We start from the raw sequence: 18,930 nt of genomic DNA, 5'->3' as shown, positions 1-18,930 counted from the left end.
AACACCAGAGGACATATGTATAAAGTGAAGGGAGGGAAGTTTAGGGGAGAGAGAGTTGTGGCTGCCTGGAATGCATCCACAGAAAAGGTGAAACATTAGAGGCATTTAAGAGTCTCTTGGACAGGTACATGGTTGGAAGAAAAATAGAGGGTGTCAGGGTAGGGAGGGTTTAGTACTATTTTTTTAAGGAATATATAGTTGACACAACATTGAGGGCCAAAGGGCCTGTACTATAACATTCAGCACGGTAACAAGCCATTTTTCCCCATGAGTCCGTGCTGCCCAATTTATACCCAATTAACCTACACTCAGTACATTTTGAAAAGTGGGAGGAACCGAAGCCCCTGGAGAAAACCCATGCAGACATAGGTAGAACATACAAACTCCTTACAGACAGCACAGGATCCTAACCCCAGTTCATCCCAATCGCTGGGGCTGTAAAGGCGTTGCACTAATCGCTACGCCAACCACCGTGCTGCCCACGATTGTGTTTTAAGTACTTGAAATTATTCCTTCTAATGTGGCCCCAATTTCTTCTGTTCCAATTCTAGTCACTGAGCTGGATCACTAATGTTCTCTGGCTGATGCACTTGGCGTACCTGCGAATGGAAAACTTATTAAGATTGGTTAGTTGTAAATATTTACCCATGTTTTCTCCCAATATGTATTGAGTATAAGAGTAGGGATGTTATAGTAAAATTGTATAAGACAGATGTGAGGCCAAATTTGAAGTATTGTGTGCAGTTTTGGTAACTACAGGAATGATATCCATAAAATTGAAAGAGTGCAGAGAAGATTTACTAGGATGTTGCCCGGACTTCAGGAACCAAGTTACAGGGAAAGATTAAACAGGTTAGGACTTTATTCCCTGGAGCGTAGTAGAATGAAGGAATATTTGATTGAGGTATACAAAATTATGAGGAGTAAATTCAAGTAGGCTAAGGGTAGGTAAGATCAAACCAGAGGAAATGGATTAAGGATGAAAGGGGAAATGTCTAGGGGAAATAAACTGCTAGTTGATGTAGTGAATCCAGCCTCCGACACGGTCAGCACCCTTGGCACCTCTTTGCATCCCGGTTCCGATACCTGGTACCCCTCCAGCCAATTTGAGCCAGTCTCCAGCAGTCCATGGCCTGGTGCAAGTCTCCCAACAGTGGTCTCCAGCAGCACCCAGCCTTTATGGGTTCCTCGTCTCGAGTTGCCAGCAGCCTGCTGCTTGCGCTGGTCCCTCCGCTGAAGAGCCCCCTCATTGGCCCGCTGCCATGGCCACCGTCCCGTGGGTCGTCTCCTTTGCTTCTTCCTCTCAGACGGTGCCCTGCTCCAGTCCTCCACTTCCCCGGAGTCTGCAGCCCCCTCGTGGCTGGGTTTGATCTGGAGGCAAGTGTCTTTAAACCTACTGGTGCCCACTTTTACACACCTGAGCTTTCTGCCCGAAGGAACAATGGAGGAGAGAGTGTGATGGGTCCTCCAGTAGGTTGACTGATTTTCCAAGAAAGTGAAGGATGTAGCTGGAATTCATGGAGAGGAGGGAAGTTTGCGTTATATTCTGAGTTGTGTTCACTACTTTCAGAAGCTTTTCACCTTGAGGCAGTTCCCATACCCTGTTGTGATGTATTCAGCAGGTATCCTTTTGATGATACACTTGAACATAGAAGGTGGAACAATTCAGCACAGGGACAGGTCTCTTGGCCAGACATGACTACATTGGCTTGGATGTTAATCTCACTAATCCCATCTACTTACACATGGTTGCCATCTCTCCATTCCCTGCCTGTTCATTTGTCTGTCTAACTACTGCTATCATATCTGATTCTACTGACTCCTCTTGCAGAGTATTACAGACAGCTACCATTCTCTCTTGTTAATAAAAAGCTTGCCTTGAAAGTCTCCTTCCCATCTTTGCTATCCCTTTTAGTATTATGACTTTTCCACCCTGGGAAATAAGACTCTGACTTTCTGCATCGTCCATGCCTCTTGTAATTCCATGTATCAGGTTGCCCCTCAGCCCGCTGCGATACTCCAGAGAAAAATTTGTCTGACCTCTTCTTATACACTCCAGGCAGCCTCTTAGTTAAGCTTTCTATTATAAATTAAATTTTAAATTTAAATTTTATAAATGTAGACATAATTTATTAATTGTAAATTTAGACATATGGCCCATACAGAGTCCATGCTGCCCAAACACACCTAATTGATCTACAACCTCAGTACATTTTGAATGGTGGGGGACAAGCTGGAGCACCCAGAGCAAACCCAAGCAGACACAGGGAGAACATACAGACTCCTTACTGACAGTGCAGGATCTGAACCTGGGTCGCAAGTGCTGTAACTAATTGCTACGCTAACCATGCTGCTCTTTATGGTGACTGTAATAGCCATGCTCTCCAAATGTGACCAAAATGAAGATGTTCATGCGGCAACATGACTTGCCGACTTTTATATTCAATGTCCTGTCTAATGAATGTAAACATGGGTCATTGGAAGTGATGTCTAATGTTCATCTTTCTTAAAATTCATTCATGGGATTTGAGTCTCATTGGCAAGGCTAATTTTTTTCCTTCCCCAACTTTAATTGCTGTCGAACTGCATGGCTTCCCCTGCAGTTAAGAGGCTATCACGTAGCTGTGGGACTGGAGTCACAAAAAGGTTGGACCAGGTAACCACACCAGATTTCTGCCCTCGAAAGGCATTGGTGAACCAAATGGTGGTTTACAACAATTCGGCAATTTCTCTAAACAGCTTTGTTCCACATTATTTAATTAATTGAAACGCTCTAGCTGCTGAGCTGGGATTTGAAGTCACGGCTGGATATTGAATTCATTTGAATATTGCACTTGAGCTATGTGTTCTGCTCGTTTGAAGCACTTTTAACTGGTGACATGTTAATAATATTGCAGGAAATACAACATTTGGGCACTTAACAGGAAGGGCGGCATGACACTGTTCCAGCGCCAGCGACCGGGGTTTGAATCCGATGCTATCTGTAGGGAGTTTTAACGTTCTCCCTGTGTCTGCGTGGGTTTCATCCAGGTGCTTCAGTTTCCTCCCACTATCTAAAAATACCGGGAATTGTAGGTTAATTGGCCAGTACGGGCTCGTGAGCCGAAAGGGCCGGTTACTCTTCTGTATGCCTAAATTGAGAAAAATTAAAACATTTGAAACAATTTAAATTTAACTCCATTTGTGCACAGCAAAGTTATACAAGCATAGGTTTGAAAATGATCAGCTAACATTTTTTCACCTTCGAATAAGGAATGAGTGATGACCTGAACACCAGAGTATTCCACTGGTTAGTTTTGACTCTTTACATTCGATTGAGAGGAGATGAAGTTTCAGTTTAACCTCGTATGCAAATTGGCACTACAGACAGTGTAACTCTCCCTTAATAATACAGAGACATAAAACAAATGAAATGGAACAGTAATATAACAGTAATATAAGTCTTTATGGTGAAATTTTAGAATATTTACTCAATCTTCCAATATTGACTGGCGAGACATTAATCTGAACTCCTTGAAGTGGTATACAGTCAGCAAGAAGTATAACATCACCCTTTATGTATTCCTATCGAGGAAATGGTTGGCTTCCCTTGAATGGCAGGTTCTCTGGAAAAGTAGCCAAGCGAAGTGTGGAGAGTTGCCTGGAAAGATCAGTGCTGGAATCATTCTTCTAAGGATGTATCTCTAATGAAATGCAGAAAGAAATGTAAAGATCCCATTCGGACAGTAGCTCTCAATCTTTTTCTGTCTAAGGCCCACCTGGCTTCCGGCCTAACCTGCCATGGCCCACTAGTGGCAATTACTGAGCAATATTTTCAAGTCAAAAACAGTAGATACTCCTGCTGTGGCAAAGAAGAGCAGAATACGAAATTTTACTTTCCTGCTTCCTAACACCCTAAGCTTTAGACTTTGGTTTTATCAGTTGCATAAGCAGAAGTGCGTTCCTGCAGGGAATAAGAATAAAGACCCTCACAGTGAAAGAGTGTTGTCAATGAAGCAGTATCGTTAATGATTCACCACTAATTTAGAAGATGCAACCTCCAGAGAACTATCATCAATGGAGACACATATTTTACTGAGCTTTAATCAGAACTCCAAGTTCAATTAAATATGGGAAGCCAGATGCTCTCTCTCTTTCAGTTGCAAATTATAAAGGACTGGCCTCCACAGACTATCTTTGTGCGAACAACAGAAAGAAAGATAAATTGGCCCAATCATGCCCAAAGCTTCCAGACTTTGCATAATTGCTGGTTCTCAACATGCAACTTTTTAATAAAAGTAGTTAACAGGTGGCAAATCTCTGAGTTGTTCACCAGATTTATTAGTTACTCCTAGACACAACCAAAAATGAATAGCAGTAAAGTGGCATAGCCAAGTTCTAAAGTTAGGGGGAGCGAGCACGTAAGAAAGGCGCCACGACCATGCCAGATAGTAGAATGGCAGGCCGCACTGATTTTTTGGCGGCAGCGTTGGGGGGGGGTCGGGGATGGCAGCAACGTCAGAGTGGGTTGGGGGGTGGCGGGAGTGGGGGTGTGGTGGTGGCGTCGGAACAGGGTGTATGGCGGGGTCAGAGCAGAAAGGGGGGACAGCGGTGGCTTCAGAGCCAGGGAGGGGACCACTTTTGAAAAATATGCTCAGGGAGTTTAATAAAAGAAGGTTGACCACAGAAAGCAAAACCCTCTGGCTTTCATTTTGATCATGGTCAACAACCAATTAATGCACGCCAGCCAACTACAATTACCACGGCGTGGAGTGATCTCCCACTTTTTTTACAACTGTAGCCTAGTCAGATTATGCCAGAATGCTCTTTAAACACTTTTTAAAAATGCACCAATACCCCTGGAGTGTCAAATCATGCAAAAGGTAGTGGGCTCAGCCCAGGACATCTTGGGTAAAACCCTCCCATCATCGACAACCTCTACAGGGAATGCTGTGTCAGAGAGCAACAGTAATCATTAAGGATCCAAACCACCCAGCACATGCTCAGTTCTCATTGCTACATTGGGAAAGATGTATAGGTCTCACAAGACTTGCACTATCAGATTCAGGACCAGCTTCTACCCTCCACCTCCAGACTCCTCAACAACAATCGGGGACCCATTTGTTAATCAGTTTAATATTTTTCTCTCTCTCTGTATTGCACAGTCAGTTTGTTTATATTTCTTTGAGTTTACGTGTGTAGATTGAGTCAGTTTTTGTACTGCCAATAAGTGGTAATTTTGCCTTGCCCGCAGGAAAAAGTATCTCAGGGTTGTATGTGATGTCATGTATATACTCTGACAATAAATCTGAATCTGCAATTTTTTTTGAATATTTTAGTTTTGATTTTCAAAGACTTAGACAAATCCAAACAACAGAATCTGTCTCAACAATGGTATATAACATTCAGAGTCTGTTTTTTTTTCCTTCTGTCCCTCTTCCCTTCCTCCCATACCCTAATTCCACAAGAAGAAGATTATAGAAATTAAACAAACACAAAAGACCAATTATGGTGATGAAGTATATCAGCTCCTGTCGAAGCAGTGACATGGATACATTCCAGTTTGCCTAACATAGTAACAGGTCTATGTCAGATGCCATCTCACTAGCTCTACACAAAGCCTTGGAACATCTGGACAGCAAAGGGTGCTCTTTATCAACTACAGTTCAGTATTTAACACCATCATCCCCTCAAAAATGATCAGCAAACTCCAAGACCTGAGAGTTAATAGCCCACTGTGTAATTGGATCTTGAATTTCCTCACCTCCAGACCACAATCAGTGAAGATTGGTAAGAACTTCTCCTCCACAATCTCCATCAGTACCAGAGCACCTCAAGGCTGTGTTCTTTGACCCCTGCTCGACTCATTTTACACCTACATCTGTGTGGCTCAGTACGACAATAACAAATTCGCTGACGGTACCACGGTAGAGGGTTGTATAAAGGAAGGGAAAGAGTCAACATATAGGATGGAGATTGAAATCTTGGCAAAATGGTGCAACAACAACAACTTTGCACTCAAAGTCACCAAAACAAAGGATTTTTGACTTCAGGAAAGGAAAGCCAGAGGTTTACAATCCAGATCTACATGGAGTGCTGCTGTCAGAGGGCAGCAGCAATCATCAAAGACCCACACCACCCAGCACATGTTCTGTTCTTGCTACTGCCGTCAGGGAAGAAGTATAGGTGCCACACAACTCCCACCACCAGGTTCAGGAACAGCTGCTACCCCTCCACCATCAGACTCCTTAACGACAAACTCATTTAAGGACTTCAACTTATGTGCTTTATTGATTTTCCTTTTCTCTCATTATTGCACAGTCAGATTGTTTACAGTTCTTTGTTGGTTTACATGTTTTATGCTGTGCACAGTTTATTTTTTGCACGACCAATTAGTGGTAATTCTGCGGTGCCCGCAGGAATCTCAGGTTTGTATGTGATGCCATGTATGTACTCTGACAATAAATCTGAAATCTAAAAACATCCTTACCTGGAAAAACCTTTCAGTAGATGGACCGATGATGGAACAGGTCCAGCACTCTGTGCTGACTATTTGCCCACCGATATTAGAGTTTAAAAATTGAGGGACTGGAAATAGAGCCCTGAAGTGGTGAGTTTATCCAATGAGGCTATATTAAGTAGATTTTTTTCTTGTCACACGTACAAAGAGACAGTGAAAAGCTTTATTTTGCATGCTATCCTGGCAAGTCAACCTGCACTTATGTGTAGCAGGCAGTGCAATAATAAAAGCAAAATTGTAGTTATAGCGTTACAGCCATTTTTAATTTCTGAATCCATTCTGATAATGACAATGAGGTTGTTGTCCTGTCCATGGTACAATATACATATGCACCGGAATTCTTACTGTTTGCAACTGAACAAGTACTTTTGTTAAAAAAAACAACTACAAAAATAACTGAGAACAATGAAAAACTGTTAACCTCATGAATAATATAATGATTTCACAATTTGAAGAATGAGAAGAGATCTTCTTGAAACATAAAGGAAGAGAACGAGAGTTGATGCTTTCCCTAACAGGAGTGCAGAGGGCCAGGATTACAGACTCAAAATTGGGAGGAGTCATTCAGAAGAGATCTTCTTGAAACATAAAGGAAGAGAACGAGAGTTGATGCTTTTCCTAACAGGAGTGCAGAGGGCCAGGGTTACAGACTCAAAATTGGGAGGAATCATTCAGAAGAGATCTTCTTGAAACATAAAGGAAGAGAACGAGAGTTGATGCTTTCCCTAACAGGAGTGCAGAGGGCCAGGGTTACAGACTCAAAATTGGGAGGAGTCATTCAGGATGGATAGGAGAAGAATAGGGCTGTGGGTGCCGCCACTGAGCATGTTCAAAAGAATCAGTGGAGATGGGACAACTGCAGGAAAGTGGAGGTAAATAATCAGTTATGATCTTACAGATATGGTGGAGAAGACATGAGGGGCTGCTCGTGCTTCATATATTTTGGGCATGGGGAACAATCACCGTATGAAAGGGGCCATTATCAATAGGCCTTTTCACATCACCATGTAAAATGGGGATTCCCAGGAAATTTTCCAGTGGTGTGAAAATGTTGGGCCGGGAAAGTTACCTGGGTCTGCGGCCCTCTCCCTGCAGTGTAAATCCGCAAATGACCGAACAGGAGAAGCGTTGTGATGTTAGCGCTTGCGTGATGCATCATATAGGTGATTAAAATAAAGAATCGTACCACAGAAATCTTGACAACAGCAGGCCATTTCAGGGCTGCTCTGGCACCTTGCAGCAGAGGCTCAACATGGGATCAATGGCCGACTTTGTTATCTATAATCCCCCACACAGCTGGAACCGCTCTGCATTTCCCAGAGCAGTTCCAGCTGTGTGAGGGATTATGGGTAATGAAATCAGCCATTGATTCCTCATGATGCCACCATTATGACTTGCTGAAGCAGCCACAAAGTGGAAGGGGGGTGCTGAATGACAGCTGGGGGTGGGGGTGGGTGGTCAGTAGACAGCTGGATGTGAGGGTGGAGGATATCCCATTAAATGTTTCAACCATATCACCAAATTTGAATCTCATTCAACACCAATTGGAGAACTGGGTAAAGAAATACTTTAAAGACACATGATGATGAAATAACCACCCCGCATCCAGTTCACACATCAGTGAAGGTTGGTTTGAATGAACAATGGGGAGCGACATAAAGGTCCAATTCTAAGATCCTGTGAACTCTGATTAGAGTAGCCTCTTACTCTGTGAGAGCGTAATGTGCTAGGACTCCCCCAAATTGCCGGGGTGGGCAAATTCCAGGGAATTTGAACCACGGTGTGAAACGCCCGGAAAGTCCTGCCTTGCTGAGAATTTCACTCGGGTCCAAGTAGGGTCACCACTTGCCCACGGTGTGAAAAGGCCTATTGACTCCCAAAAGGAGGTCTGTGATAACTCCCTTTATCTATTGATGATGTATAGATAACAGACTCGCCAAGGCAAATAACGCTTTTGGAAGACTACACAAAAGAGTCTGGAAAAACAACCAACTGAAAAACCTCACAAAGATAAGCGTATACAGAGCCGTTGTCATACCCACACTCCTGTTCGGCTCCGAATCATGGGTCCTCTACCGGCATCACCTACGGCTCCTAGAACGCTTCCACCAGCGTTGTCTCCGCTCCATCCTCAACATCCATTGGAGCGCTTTCATCCCTAACGTCAAAGTACTCGAGATGGCAGAGGTCGACAGCATCGAGTCCACGCTGCTGAAGATCCAGCTGCGCTGGGTGGGTCACGTCTCCAGAATGGAGGACCATCGCCTTCCCAAGATTGTGTTATATGACAGAGGTGCACCAAAGAAAAGGTACAAGGACTGCCTAAAGAAATCTCTTGGTGCCTGCCACATTGACCACCGCCAGTGGGCTAATATTGCCTCAAACCGTGCATCTTGGCGCCTCACAGTTTGGCGGGCAGCAACCTCCTTTGAAGAAGACCGCAGAGCCCACCTCACTGACAAAAGGAGGAAAAACCCAACACCCAACCCCAACCAACCAATTTTCCCTTGCAGCCGCTGCAACCGTGTCTGCCTGTCCCGCATCGGACTTGTCAGCCACAAACGAGCCTGCAGCTGACGTGGACTTTTACCCCCTCCATGAATCTTCGTCCGCGAAGCCAAGCCAAAGAAGAAAGAAGAAGATGTATATGTACATCCTTCTGACCAAGAAATTTCTGCCCACTATTGCAGATCAGATGGTGAAGAGTATCAGCATATGAGATGCACACATTGTACATCAGCCCCCCAGCTCTGTGGGCAGTTATTGCTTTCTGCTGCAGATCTCGTATCAGCCTTTGATGGTGGGTCTATTGTACTTTCTAAGCTCCTAGTAGTTGTGTGACCCATTGAAAACACGTTGGTGTTCCTCCTGAATTATGTACAATGCTCCCTCGCTGATCTTTTCCTTCCTAATACAGCAATGCCGGCTGTGTTGTGGCTAAAGTTTTGAATCCTGCCCCAGTCTGCTAGCTCCTCGTTATGAAGAACAACAAAAGAGCTGGACTATGTATTGCAGTTTTTTAGAGTGTTTATTTTTGAAGCAATTATCTGGAACCTGGTAAGAACAATGAGGCAGAAATCAAAAGATAAATCTCAGGTGTGGATGAATGAATGAAACAGCTCAACAGACACATCTGGTGCTCCACTATTACTATGGCAACATGATATGCACCTGCTCTGTGTATTTTTCTTTCCTGTTTCTGTTTTCTACAGGTCATGAGGAACACCTGTCTCTGCACAGGTAGCTAGCACATTCAACCAATAATATCTATCAGTGGTGAACATTTCAACAGGCACATCACTAATGCACTGAACAGCATGTATAATGAGATTATCATGGACGGGATGGTGAGATCTTGTTTCTTTGGACGTGTTGCCCAAATTAATCCCTTATACTCTATCATCCATTGGTTTGCCATGGGAACCAAGCTGACCTTGGGGAAAACCTGAATTGATGTGACACACAAGGTTGATGCTGACCTCAAACGTCATGGGCTTGGGCTGTGTTCAGGATGTGAGCATGCTCAAGATAGGGTTGCCTGGCAACGACTCATAGGGACTGCTTAACTCTTGCCAAGAGCAAGCAGTTGCAAAGTAGAGGAGAATATCATGAGATAGTTTTTTTATATATATATTACGGTGTAGTTCTTGTCACTGGTTACTGATTGGAGGAGTTTTCGGCAAGTTCTGGCTTTGTTCAATGTACTGTTGCAGACCTGTTGTGTTAAATGTGTGAAATCTCATTTGTATTCCTACATTTGCATTCTCAACTTGATGGCAGGCATTGCCACAGTTTCATACTTGTTGAAAAGAAAGCAAGGATTCAGATTGAGTGTGATGTAATTCTTATAAAATATGGCATGGTCTATGAAAATACTTTAAAGCTGTCTGCAGTTCGTTTCAGAGTTTGAAGTAGGTATTACGTAAGGAATGAAGTATATAATTATGTGTAATATCAGCTCATTAGAAATTGATAGCTAAAGAATTTAACAATAGATGGAATATTTAAACTAGCTAGTGATTATCTAGAACAGTGGTTCTCAACCTTTTTTCCACTCACATACCTCCTTAAGTAATCCCTTACCAATCACAGAGCACCTATGGCATCGTATGCCATAGGTGTTCTGTGGTTAGTAAGGGATTACATAAGGTGATATGTGAGTGGGGTAAAAAATGGTTGAGAACCACTGATCTAGAATATCAGAGAGTCATGCAGCACAGAACAGGCACTTTTGGGCCAACTCAACCATGGCGACCAAGTAGGCATTCTGGGTTGGTCCCATTTCTCTCACTTGGTCCATTGCTTTTCCATCCAAGTATCAGCCCAAATGTCTTTTGAACATTGCCATTGTACACTCCTCTGTCAGCTCATTCCACCCTCAGTGGAAAAAAAATTGCCGCACAGGTCGCTCTTTATCCTCACCCTTCTCACCTTAAACCGACGGCTTCTTGTTCTAGAATCATCTCCCCTGGGAAAAAGACGGTGAGCATTCACTTTATCCATGCCCCTCATGATTTTATGTATCTCCGTAAGGTCACTCCTCAGCTTTCTACGTTCCAGGGAATTAAACCAGCTCAGATACATTTCAAATGATAAAGTGACCATTAAGAAACCTGGAATTTAAAAAAAAGTTAGTTTCAATAATGATCAGTTACAACAAAACTACCACAATGTTTTAAACATTTATCTGGTTTACAAATCTTTTTTAGGGAAGAAATAGAACCATAGATTCATAGAACATTACAACACAGAAACTGGTCCTTCAGCACTTTTCATCTGTGCTGATCCATTTTTCTGCCTAGTCCCACTGACCTGCAGCCAGTCCATAGCCCTCCATATCTCTCCCATCCATGTACCTGTCCAAATTCATCTTATATTTTAAAATCTTCCATCCTTACCCTGTGCAGACTACACATGACCTTAACTCATCAGATGTCAGGTGATCGGGGATGTGCGTTTGTGAATTCATAAAAGAAATAAAACTTTGGGAATGAAAAATACTATGCACAATTCCCTTTTCATCACACACTTTAAAGTAATAGCTGAAACATGGCCAGCTATCCAACATCAAATGCAATCCTTTCTCTTCCCCGCTCCACTCAACCTAAAATATCACTCAGGTGATATGTAGACCACAAGTGTTATTTGTAAAAATGGTCCAATTTGCAGATTTTCTTTGAAGTGAAGTTTGAAATCTTTAGCAAAATGTCTTCAGTTACATCTCACAATAAACAATTTAACCAGACAGTTAGGTGCAGCATTACATTAATGTCATACTTTTACCTGACTGGTTACCATCGACAGACGGTGTGTGCTTTGAAGAAATAGAATGCTTCTCTAATGTAAATCTAAAAACCTTCAGTTACGATGATTTAATAAAGTATCAAGGATTTCAAATGCCAACCATTGGAACTGCAGTCAACATTACAGAAATGATGAATCACCAAGAGCCCAATCTTAAAAAAAAATACAGCTTTACTGAGCTGAGATATTTCATAGATCCAGTACTTTTAAAACAGATTGTATGACAGCAGCCCCGCAATTATTTAATATGAAGAAGATTAACTCGTAAAGGATGTGACTGTCACAGGAGCCGAGCCATCGTATCACACAGGCCATAAAGCACAAAGGAAGAGAGAAGGAGAAGGTAAAATGAGACACATTGAGCTTCGAACTATTTCAAATAACTTTTTGGATTTCTTCAAGCTTGTGCCTGGATCAGCAAAATGATCCCTGCATGGTAATTGTACCCTGATTAAATTGACTTTCATATAAAAATTGTGATTTTTTTTTTGTAAATCTATTTAAAATACCGCAGGGGTTTGAAAACAATCTGAGTTTCCACCCAGATATTTATCATGTGCTTTTGTCGGCAATCTGAAAGTTGTGCATCACTCTGATCTGTTAATTGTGATCACGTGCTGTGTTCCACTTTCAAAAGTCAGCTCCAGTGAAGTCAAATTACAGAATTCTGAGCTAGTTTAGACATAGTGACTGAGGATACATTTTTACTCCACATTCAATGTACTCAGAGATTACTCCTTTTTCAACCATCTCCATGCTATAACAAGTTGAGAGTTTTGACAGAAAATACTGCTACAGGAATTGGCTCTCCATATCCAAAACAGTGTATGTCATCTTTCCTTTTCTTTTAGGCTGTGTGATAGTACAGATTCTATCACCAATGTGTATATGTACAGATGGTAGTGTAGGATGACTGTGATTGGCTGAGAGTGTAGCCACACCTACTGGCAGGTCTTAAAAGATTGCTCCTAGCCAGACCAGGTCATTCTGGACTGGTCGACCTACTTGTGATATGCTCCAGTCTTTTAGATAATAAAAGCCTTGGTTTGGACAACAAGTCTTTGGTTCTTCTGACGCGCACTACAGGCACACAGCATGGTAACAGGCCCTTTTGGCCCAAGAGCCCATGCTGCCCACTTACACCTTGTGATAGTACAGATCTATCACCAATGTATATAGTGTATATAGTTACAGTACCTAGACTGTGCTTACAGCGATTGGCTGAGAGCTAAGCCATGCCTACTGTTTGGGCCTTAAAGGGTTGTGTCCCTAGCCAGGTCGGATCATTCCGGACTGGTCGGCCACCTGTGAAGAGCTCCTGTCTTTTGCTAATAAAAGCCTTGGTTTGGATCAACAAGTCTTTGATTCTTTCAACGAGCTCTACACACCTAATGGACCCTGTATGTTTTGAATGGTGGGTGAAAACTGGAGCACCCGGAGGAAATCCATGCAGATACTGGGAGAATGTACAAACTCTTTGCAGACAGTAGCAGATTTGAACCCGGTCACTGGCATTGTAACGGTATTTTGCTAATCACTACACTAACTGTGTTGACCTTCTTTGGTTGATCTGGAATCAAAAGGGATTGATAGAATACTATTACAGCTGTAAAAGGTCATCATCATTCAAGTACCATGCTGTTCAGTGTGGGCAATCATGTCTCTCCATCCGTCACCATTTTTGAGCCTCCAAATTGTAGTTGTTGCCTCCCCTGTTCTCCTTCGGTGAAGGCTCCATCTTTGAGCTGAGACCGTAGTTGATGTTGAGTTCATGATTATATGAGGGAAAAATACTGAAGTAGGTTCCTGTCACCTTCTTCATTTGCAGGGTCTACACTGGATGGGTAACCCTGGCCACTGATCGGCAGATTCATCTGCCCAGCGTTTTTAGTTATACAACCATAAATTCCAATTTGTAGAATCTGCTTGTAAAAACCATCCACCATCTGCAATCCATGGCTTCAAGTGACCCTGATTGAGAGGCTGAACAGGTCCTGCACCTTGCCCACACTGACCTGGAGGCTATCGGACAGTAGGAGCACCCTACACTTCCTTTTGCTGACACTGACATTGGCAAAAGTTATGTGCACCAAATCTTCTCTGCACAATAATGAAGCAATGTTTCTTCATTCTAGCCCAGTGGTTCTCCACCTTTTTCTTTCCACTTACCTACCACTTTAAGTATTCCCTATGCCATAGGTGGTCTGTGATTAGTAAGGGATTGAAAGAAAAAGGTTTGAAAAACCACTGTTTTAATTGTCCCTCATTAACTCGTTATGTGTATGGTTTCATAACTCCAAAGGAAATGGGCCGAAGACAATTTTTCTCAAGTAAAATACTTCAGTAACAATTTGGTCTTGAGCAGTGATTCTCAACCTTCCCTTTCCCCCCCCCCCACTCACATAACTAATCACAGAGCCCCGATGGCATAGGGATTACTTAAAGTGGTGTGTGAGTGGAAAGAAAAAGGTTATAAACCATTGTCCAGTTTTAGAGTAGCTGTATCTTTCCATCGTGTAGTAGGAATTTCAGGTATGCATATTGTGTATTAGTTCCTGATGCATGATCATTTACAGAAATCCCTCATCTATGGCATCTGTCAGAAGTCAGAGGTTATTTTCTTTGATTGTGATTTATGAGATGTTCCATTAAACATACTTTGGTTTTTAAAACAAATTTTGCAAGAAATAAATGATTAAGGGATCTCACAGTGTTTAACTGTAGGGAAATATATTACAGTGACAGTATGAAATTGTTCTTGAAACCAGTGAACGTGTTATCATTCAAGGAAATATTGTAAAAATAAGCAGAGGATTCCAAAAATATAGAGAAATGGGATGCCTGGATTAAGTTTGGATTGCCTCACCAAAGAATTGACATGGATAAAATGGCTTTAATAATATCCATGGCCAGAGCATTCATTGTGCAAAAGCATGGAGTGCCATCTGTGGTAGGGAGTGTTGTACACTTCTTGATTCAGCCTCCATTCTGTTTTACGTGATGTGGGATTAAGAGACCAGACAACGACAATGAATCATGCAGTTAGTGATCAATTCTTTGCAGAAAGAAAATACAAAGGAAAAAGAATCCATCCCTTATAAACACACACAGACAATATCTACAAAATAACCAGAAATAAATACTTAGGAGAAGAAAAAGATCTGAAATTTAGAGCCCAAAATGAATGGATTAAAAAAAAACTCTGGACAACCATCTGAGCTACATTTAATATTTTTTTAATGGTAATTGTAATGTCAGAATATCTTTTACATTATAAATGCCAATGGAAAAAGCTATAATAAGTGATATGACACAATTTCAAAAAGCCATTATTTTGTGAGAGAGGAAAATCGTTTTTCTAATCTATGCTCTGGTTTGGGATTTGCCTGTTTTGTGATTACTTCCTCGAATCATATTATAAGTTTTGATTATTTTTATGTTAGAACACAATTAGTGAAGATGGTAGCAAATCTTGTTCATAACCATGCTTATCATCTCCTCAAGGATGTATATTCAGTTCCCTACTATACTTGCTCCACACCTACAACTGTACAATATCGTTCCAACTCCAAATTCACAGAAGTAGGCTGGGTATCAAATAACAGATTTCAGATTTATTGTAAGAGTACACACATGATATCACATATAACCCTGAGATCCCTGAGCCCTGAGTAGCAGAATTACTACTCTTTGATAGTGCAATAAATAAGCAATGAGATGGAATGCAGGAACAAGATGAGTGCAATGGCGCCAAGTTGACAACCTCTCAGTTACATCAATGAGGTAAAGCAGATGATTATTGTTTTCAGGAGAGCAGGCAGAGACTACACCGCTGTTCGCATCAATGGCGCCGAAATGCAAAGCGTAAAAGCTTCAAGTTCTCAGGAATAAACCTAACCTAGACCAAGCTCACTGTCACGATAGTCAAGAAGGTAGGTTGGTGCATCTAGTTCCTTAGAAGGCTAATTAAGTTTGTTATGTTCCCCCTTCACCCTCAACAACTTCTACAGTGACAACTTTGACGGCACACTTGCACACTCGCATCATAGCGGATTATGGGAGCTGAGATGGGAAGAAGTTACAGAAGGGAGTGAATGCTGCTCAGAGCTCAATGCAAACTTCTCTCCCCTCCAAAGACAGCCAACATACCCCGGACACACTCATTGTACTCTCCTCCCACTGTGAAGGTTCAAAAGGTGAAATAGAGATGGTTCCCCACAGCCATCCAGTTGCTGAATGAACAACACTATCAAATATGCTGCCCATTTCTTGGTTCAAATTAATCTCTTTTTTTCATTATTGTAACTCTGCACTGTGCAATGATGCTTGCAGAAGAACCCTTCTGACCGTGCCAGTATAATATGATGAATAAACGTAAACATTGAAAATATCTCAACGTTAACTTCAGAACTGGATGGTTCAGCGCATTTCACTGAAGCAAGCAATATGCCTGAACAATGAACCAAGATTAGAAGATCACTAATGCTGGAAATCTGAAATAAAGACAGATCTGGAAAAGGATTTGAAGACTGCAGTAGAAGCAGTGGGAAATATTTTCAAGCTTCAAACACCGAGTAAGGTGGTAAACAATAATATCCCAGAATGTTCGAATGCAATATTAACCGTAATGACAGTATTAACATTCCAGTCAAGGATCCTTTCCATAGGTCCCTCCTGATCTGCTGACATTTCCATTTATCTACGCTTGAACATCAAGCACAGGGGCATAAAAACCAATGGGTGAGAATTGCCCCAATTGCATTCTTTTGTTAAAATATTCTCATCAAGGAACTAATTCCACCTTCAAATCAGCAGCTTTCCTCTGCTGTTTATTTTTGTTTCTTGTTCATTTTTATTGTACTGCATATGAATCTACCGATTAATCTAAGTGACTCAGTGAATCACAGATAAAATTAAAAACACAATGCTGGAGAAACTCAGCAGGTCAAAGACTGCACTTTATACAACAAAGATAAAAATACATACAGTAGCTGACACTTGAGTCCTTCATATCATTATCTTTCTTTTATAACATATGATGTTTGACCTGCTGATTTGCTCCTGCACTGTGTTTTTACTTCAATCATGGTGTCTGTGTTTTATTCCAGAAAAACTCAGACCCTGCAGCAGAGGTGTGCCTCAGGTCATTTCTGCTCATGTCGAGTCATCTCTACTTGTTCATCCTCTGATGTTTCTCCAGCTGTGCTCCTGTGATTCCTACACCCAATTCCCCCAGCAGAGATGCATCTGTGCTGGTGCCTGTGGGAGGGGATAGATTAGATTTAGTTTTTAGGTTTTTTTTTTCCTTTTTTCTTTGGATTAATAAATGGGTTTAACATAGTTATCGTAGATTAATTCATAACTTGTTTCACATGTGGATTAAGGAACTGTCTAATGTAGTTCCATCCTTTTGTTTCTGTGTGCACTTGTATCAAGATGAGATGACTTGTTATGTGTTTTCCTTAAAATTTTGTATGTAGGTTTAAATGTTAAACTCAATAAAAATATTTTTAAAATAAAGAAATTGTGAAACTGCCAGCAGTTGCTCTGTTAGCTTGTTGAGGGCTCAACATAAAGACACTGACACTTGCTCCAAACAACTGAATGCACACAGCCGATGCAGGGCTATCAGATGTACAGGAACATCTGAGAGAGAAGGAGAAGAATTGAAAGAGGATGTTTGCCATGTGTACTGGCACCCAGCTTCCCTTGAAACATGTTATTCAAAGCTTCGAAACATGATTAAGTGCAGATTCTTTCTTTTAATGTCAAATGAAATAATGTTTTTCTGTGTGGAAAGACGTTGTGTGGCTTCCCACTTGCTCAGGCTGATGTGGATGACAGCCCTGAGTAGTTTTAGCTGGTATTTTGACTTGATAGGACAACAGTAAAAATATATGACATCTGAGACATTTTCAAACATCAGCTGGTATTTTTAAAAAAAGTTGAAATATTGTGAGTGGAATGGTATAAGTCACAGAGAGGTAAGAGCTGGACTCCAGACTCCATTACTGTATTCAGGGCCCAGGGCATTTAATTTATTTAAAGGACCAAGGTGATGAGCCCAACTTAATGAATGTTCCTTAAGCCTGAAAAACACCTTCCCTTTCTCTCAACACTACTGACGTCCAACACCACATCTAGTCCCCTTAATTTGAAATGTGCTTCATATAGAGGAACTGAGCAATTTTTAAGTCAGTTGTGGATTCATCCAGCACATTACAGGCCCTTCTGAGCCACGTGTTCATGTCAACCAAACAGGCTAGGAAAGACATTTTCCAAGCTTCATCAATGATTTTTAAGATTAAAATAGAACCATGGCCATTAATTACTTTGTTTGGTTTTTCACGTGAACCAGATATTGCTCTGTCAGCAACTCAGGAGAGTTTTAGCCTTTATCACCACTGATAGCCAGAAGAGCAATTTTATTGAAATGGAAAGATGACTCTTCACCTAACCCATAACTCAGTGGTTATATGATGCAATGTCGTATTTAAACGGGGAAAATTAGATACAACATTAAAGATGGAAAGTTTCAATTTGTAAAGATGTGGGACCCATTCATCAAATATTATTATGATTGGAAGCATTAAGAATTTTGAATCTTCTGGAGATTCTCTGTCCAATGTCTGGATATCTCTCTCTTTACAAGGTTACCTTGATTTGAGGGAGGGGGTAGATTAGATTTAGTTTTTAGGTTTTTTTTTTCATTTTTTCCTTTGGATTAATAAATGGGTTTAACATAGTTATCGTAGATTAATTCATAACTTGTTTCACATGTGGATTAAGGAACTGTCTAATGTAGTTCCATCCTTTGTTTCTGTGTGCACTTGTATCAAGATGAGATGACTTGTTATGTGTTTTCCTTAAAATTTTGTATGTAGGTTTAAATGTTAAACTCAATAAAAATATTTTTAAAATAAAGAAAGCCAAACAGGCATTCTGGCATTCTCCCATTTATCTGCATTTAGTTCACATCTTTCTCATTCCTTCAATCCATATGTCTGTTCAAAAGTCTTTTGAACGTCGTAACTGTTCCCACTTTCATAGTCTCTGCTGGAAGTTGATTCCAGACATGGACGACTCTCTGACTAGAAGATGTTGCCCAAAGGTCACATTTCATTCAA

The 18,930-nt window shown here is 41.4% G+C and overlaps 1 long non-coding RNA gene across 2 annotated transcripts in view; it reads right to left on the bottom strand.

The window, feature by feature from the left end:
- Positions 1–3,426: 3,426 nt before the first annotated feature.
- LOC138748149 (uncharacterized) overlaps positions 3,427–18,930 on the bottom strand; it is a 43,763-nt gene continuing 28,259 nt past the window's right edge. For both annotated transcript variants that reach the window (XR_011347832.1, XR_011347833.1), the window contains exons 2-3: positions 10,931–11,112; positions 3,427–3,683 (exon numbers count right to left, since the gene is read on the bottom strand). This is a non-coding gene — a long non-coding RNA (uncharacterized lncRNA). The remainder of the gene's footprint in view (positions 3,684–10,930; positions 11,113–18,930) is intronic.

Source organism: Narcine bancroftii, chromosome 13 (assembly GCF_036971445.1).
Source record: "Narcine bancroftii isolate sNarBan1 chromosome 13, sNarBan1.hap1, whole genome shotgun sequence".
Lineage (NCBI taxonomy): Eukaryota > Metazoa > Chordata > Chondrichthyes > Torpediniformes > Narcinidae > Narcine > Narcine bancroftii.
This window is presented reverse-complemented; position numbering and strand designations above follow the sequence as displayed.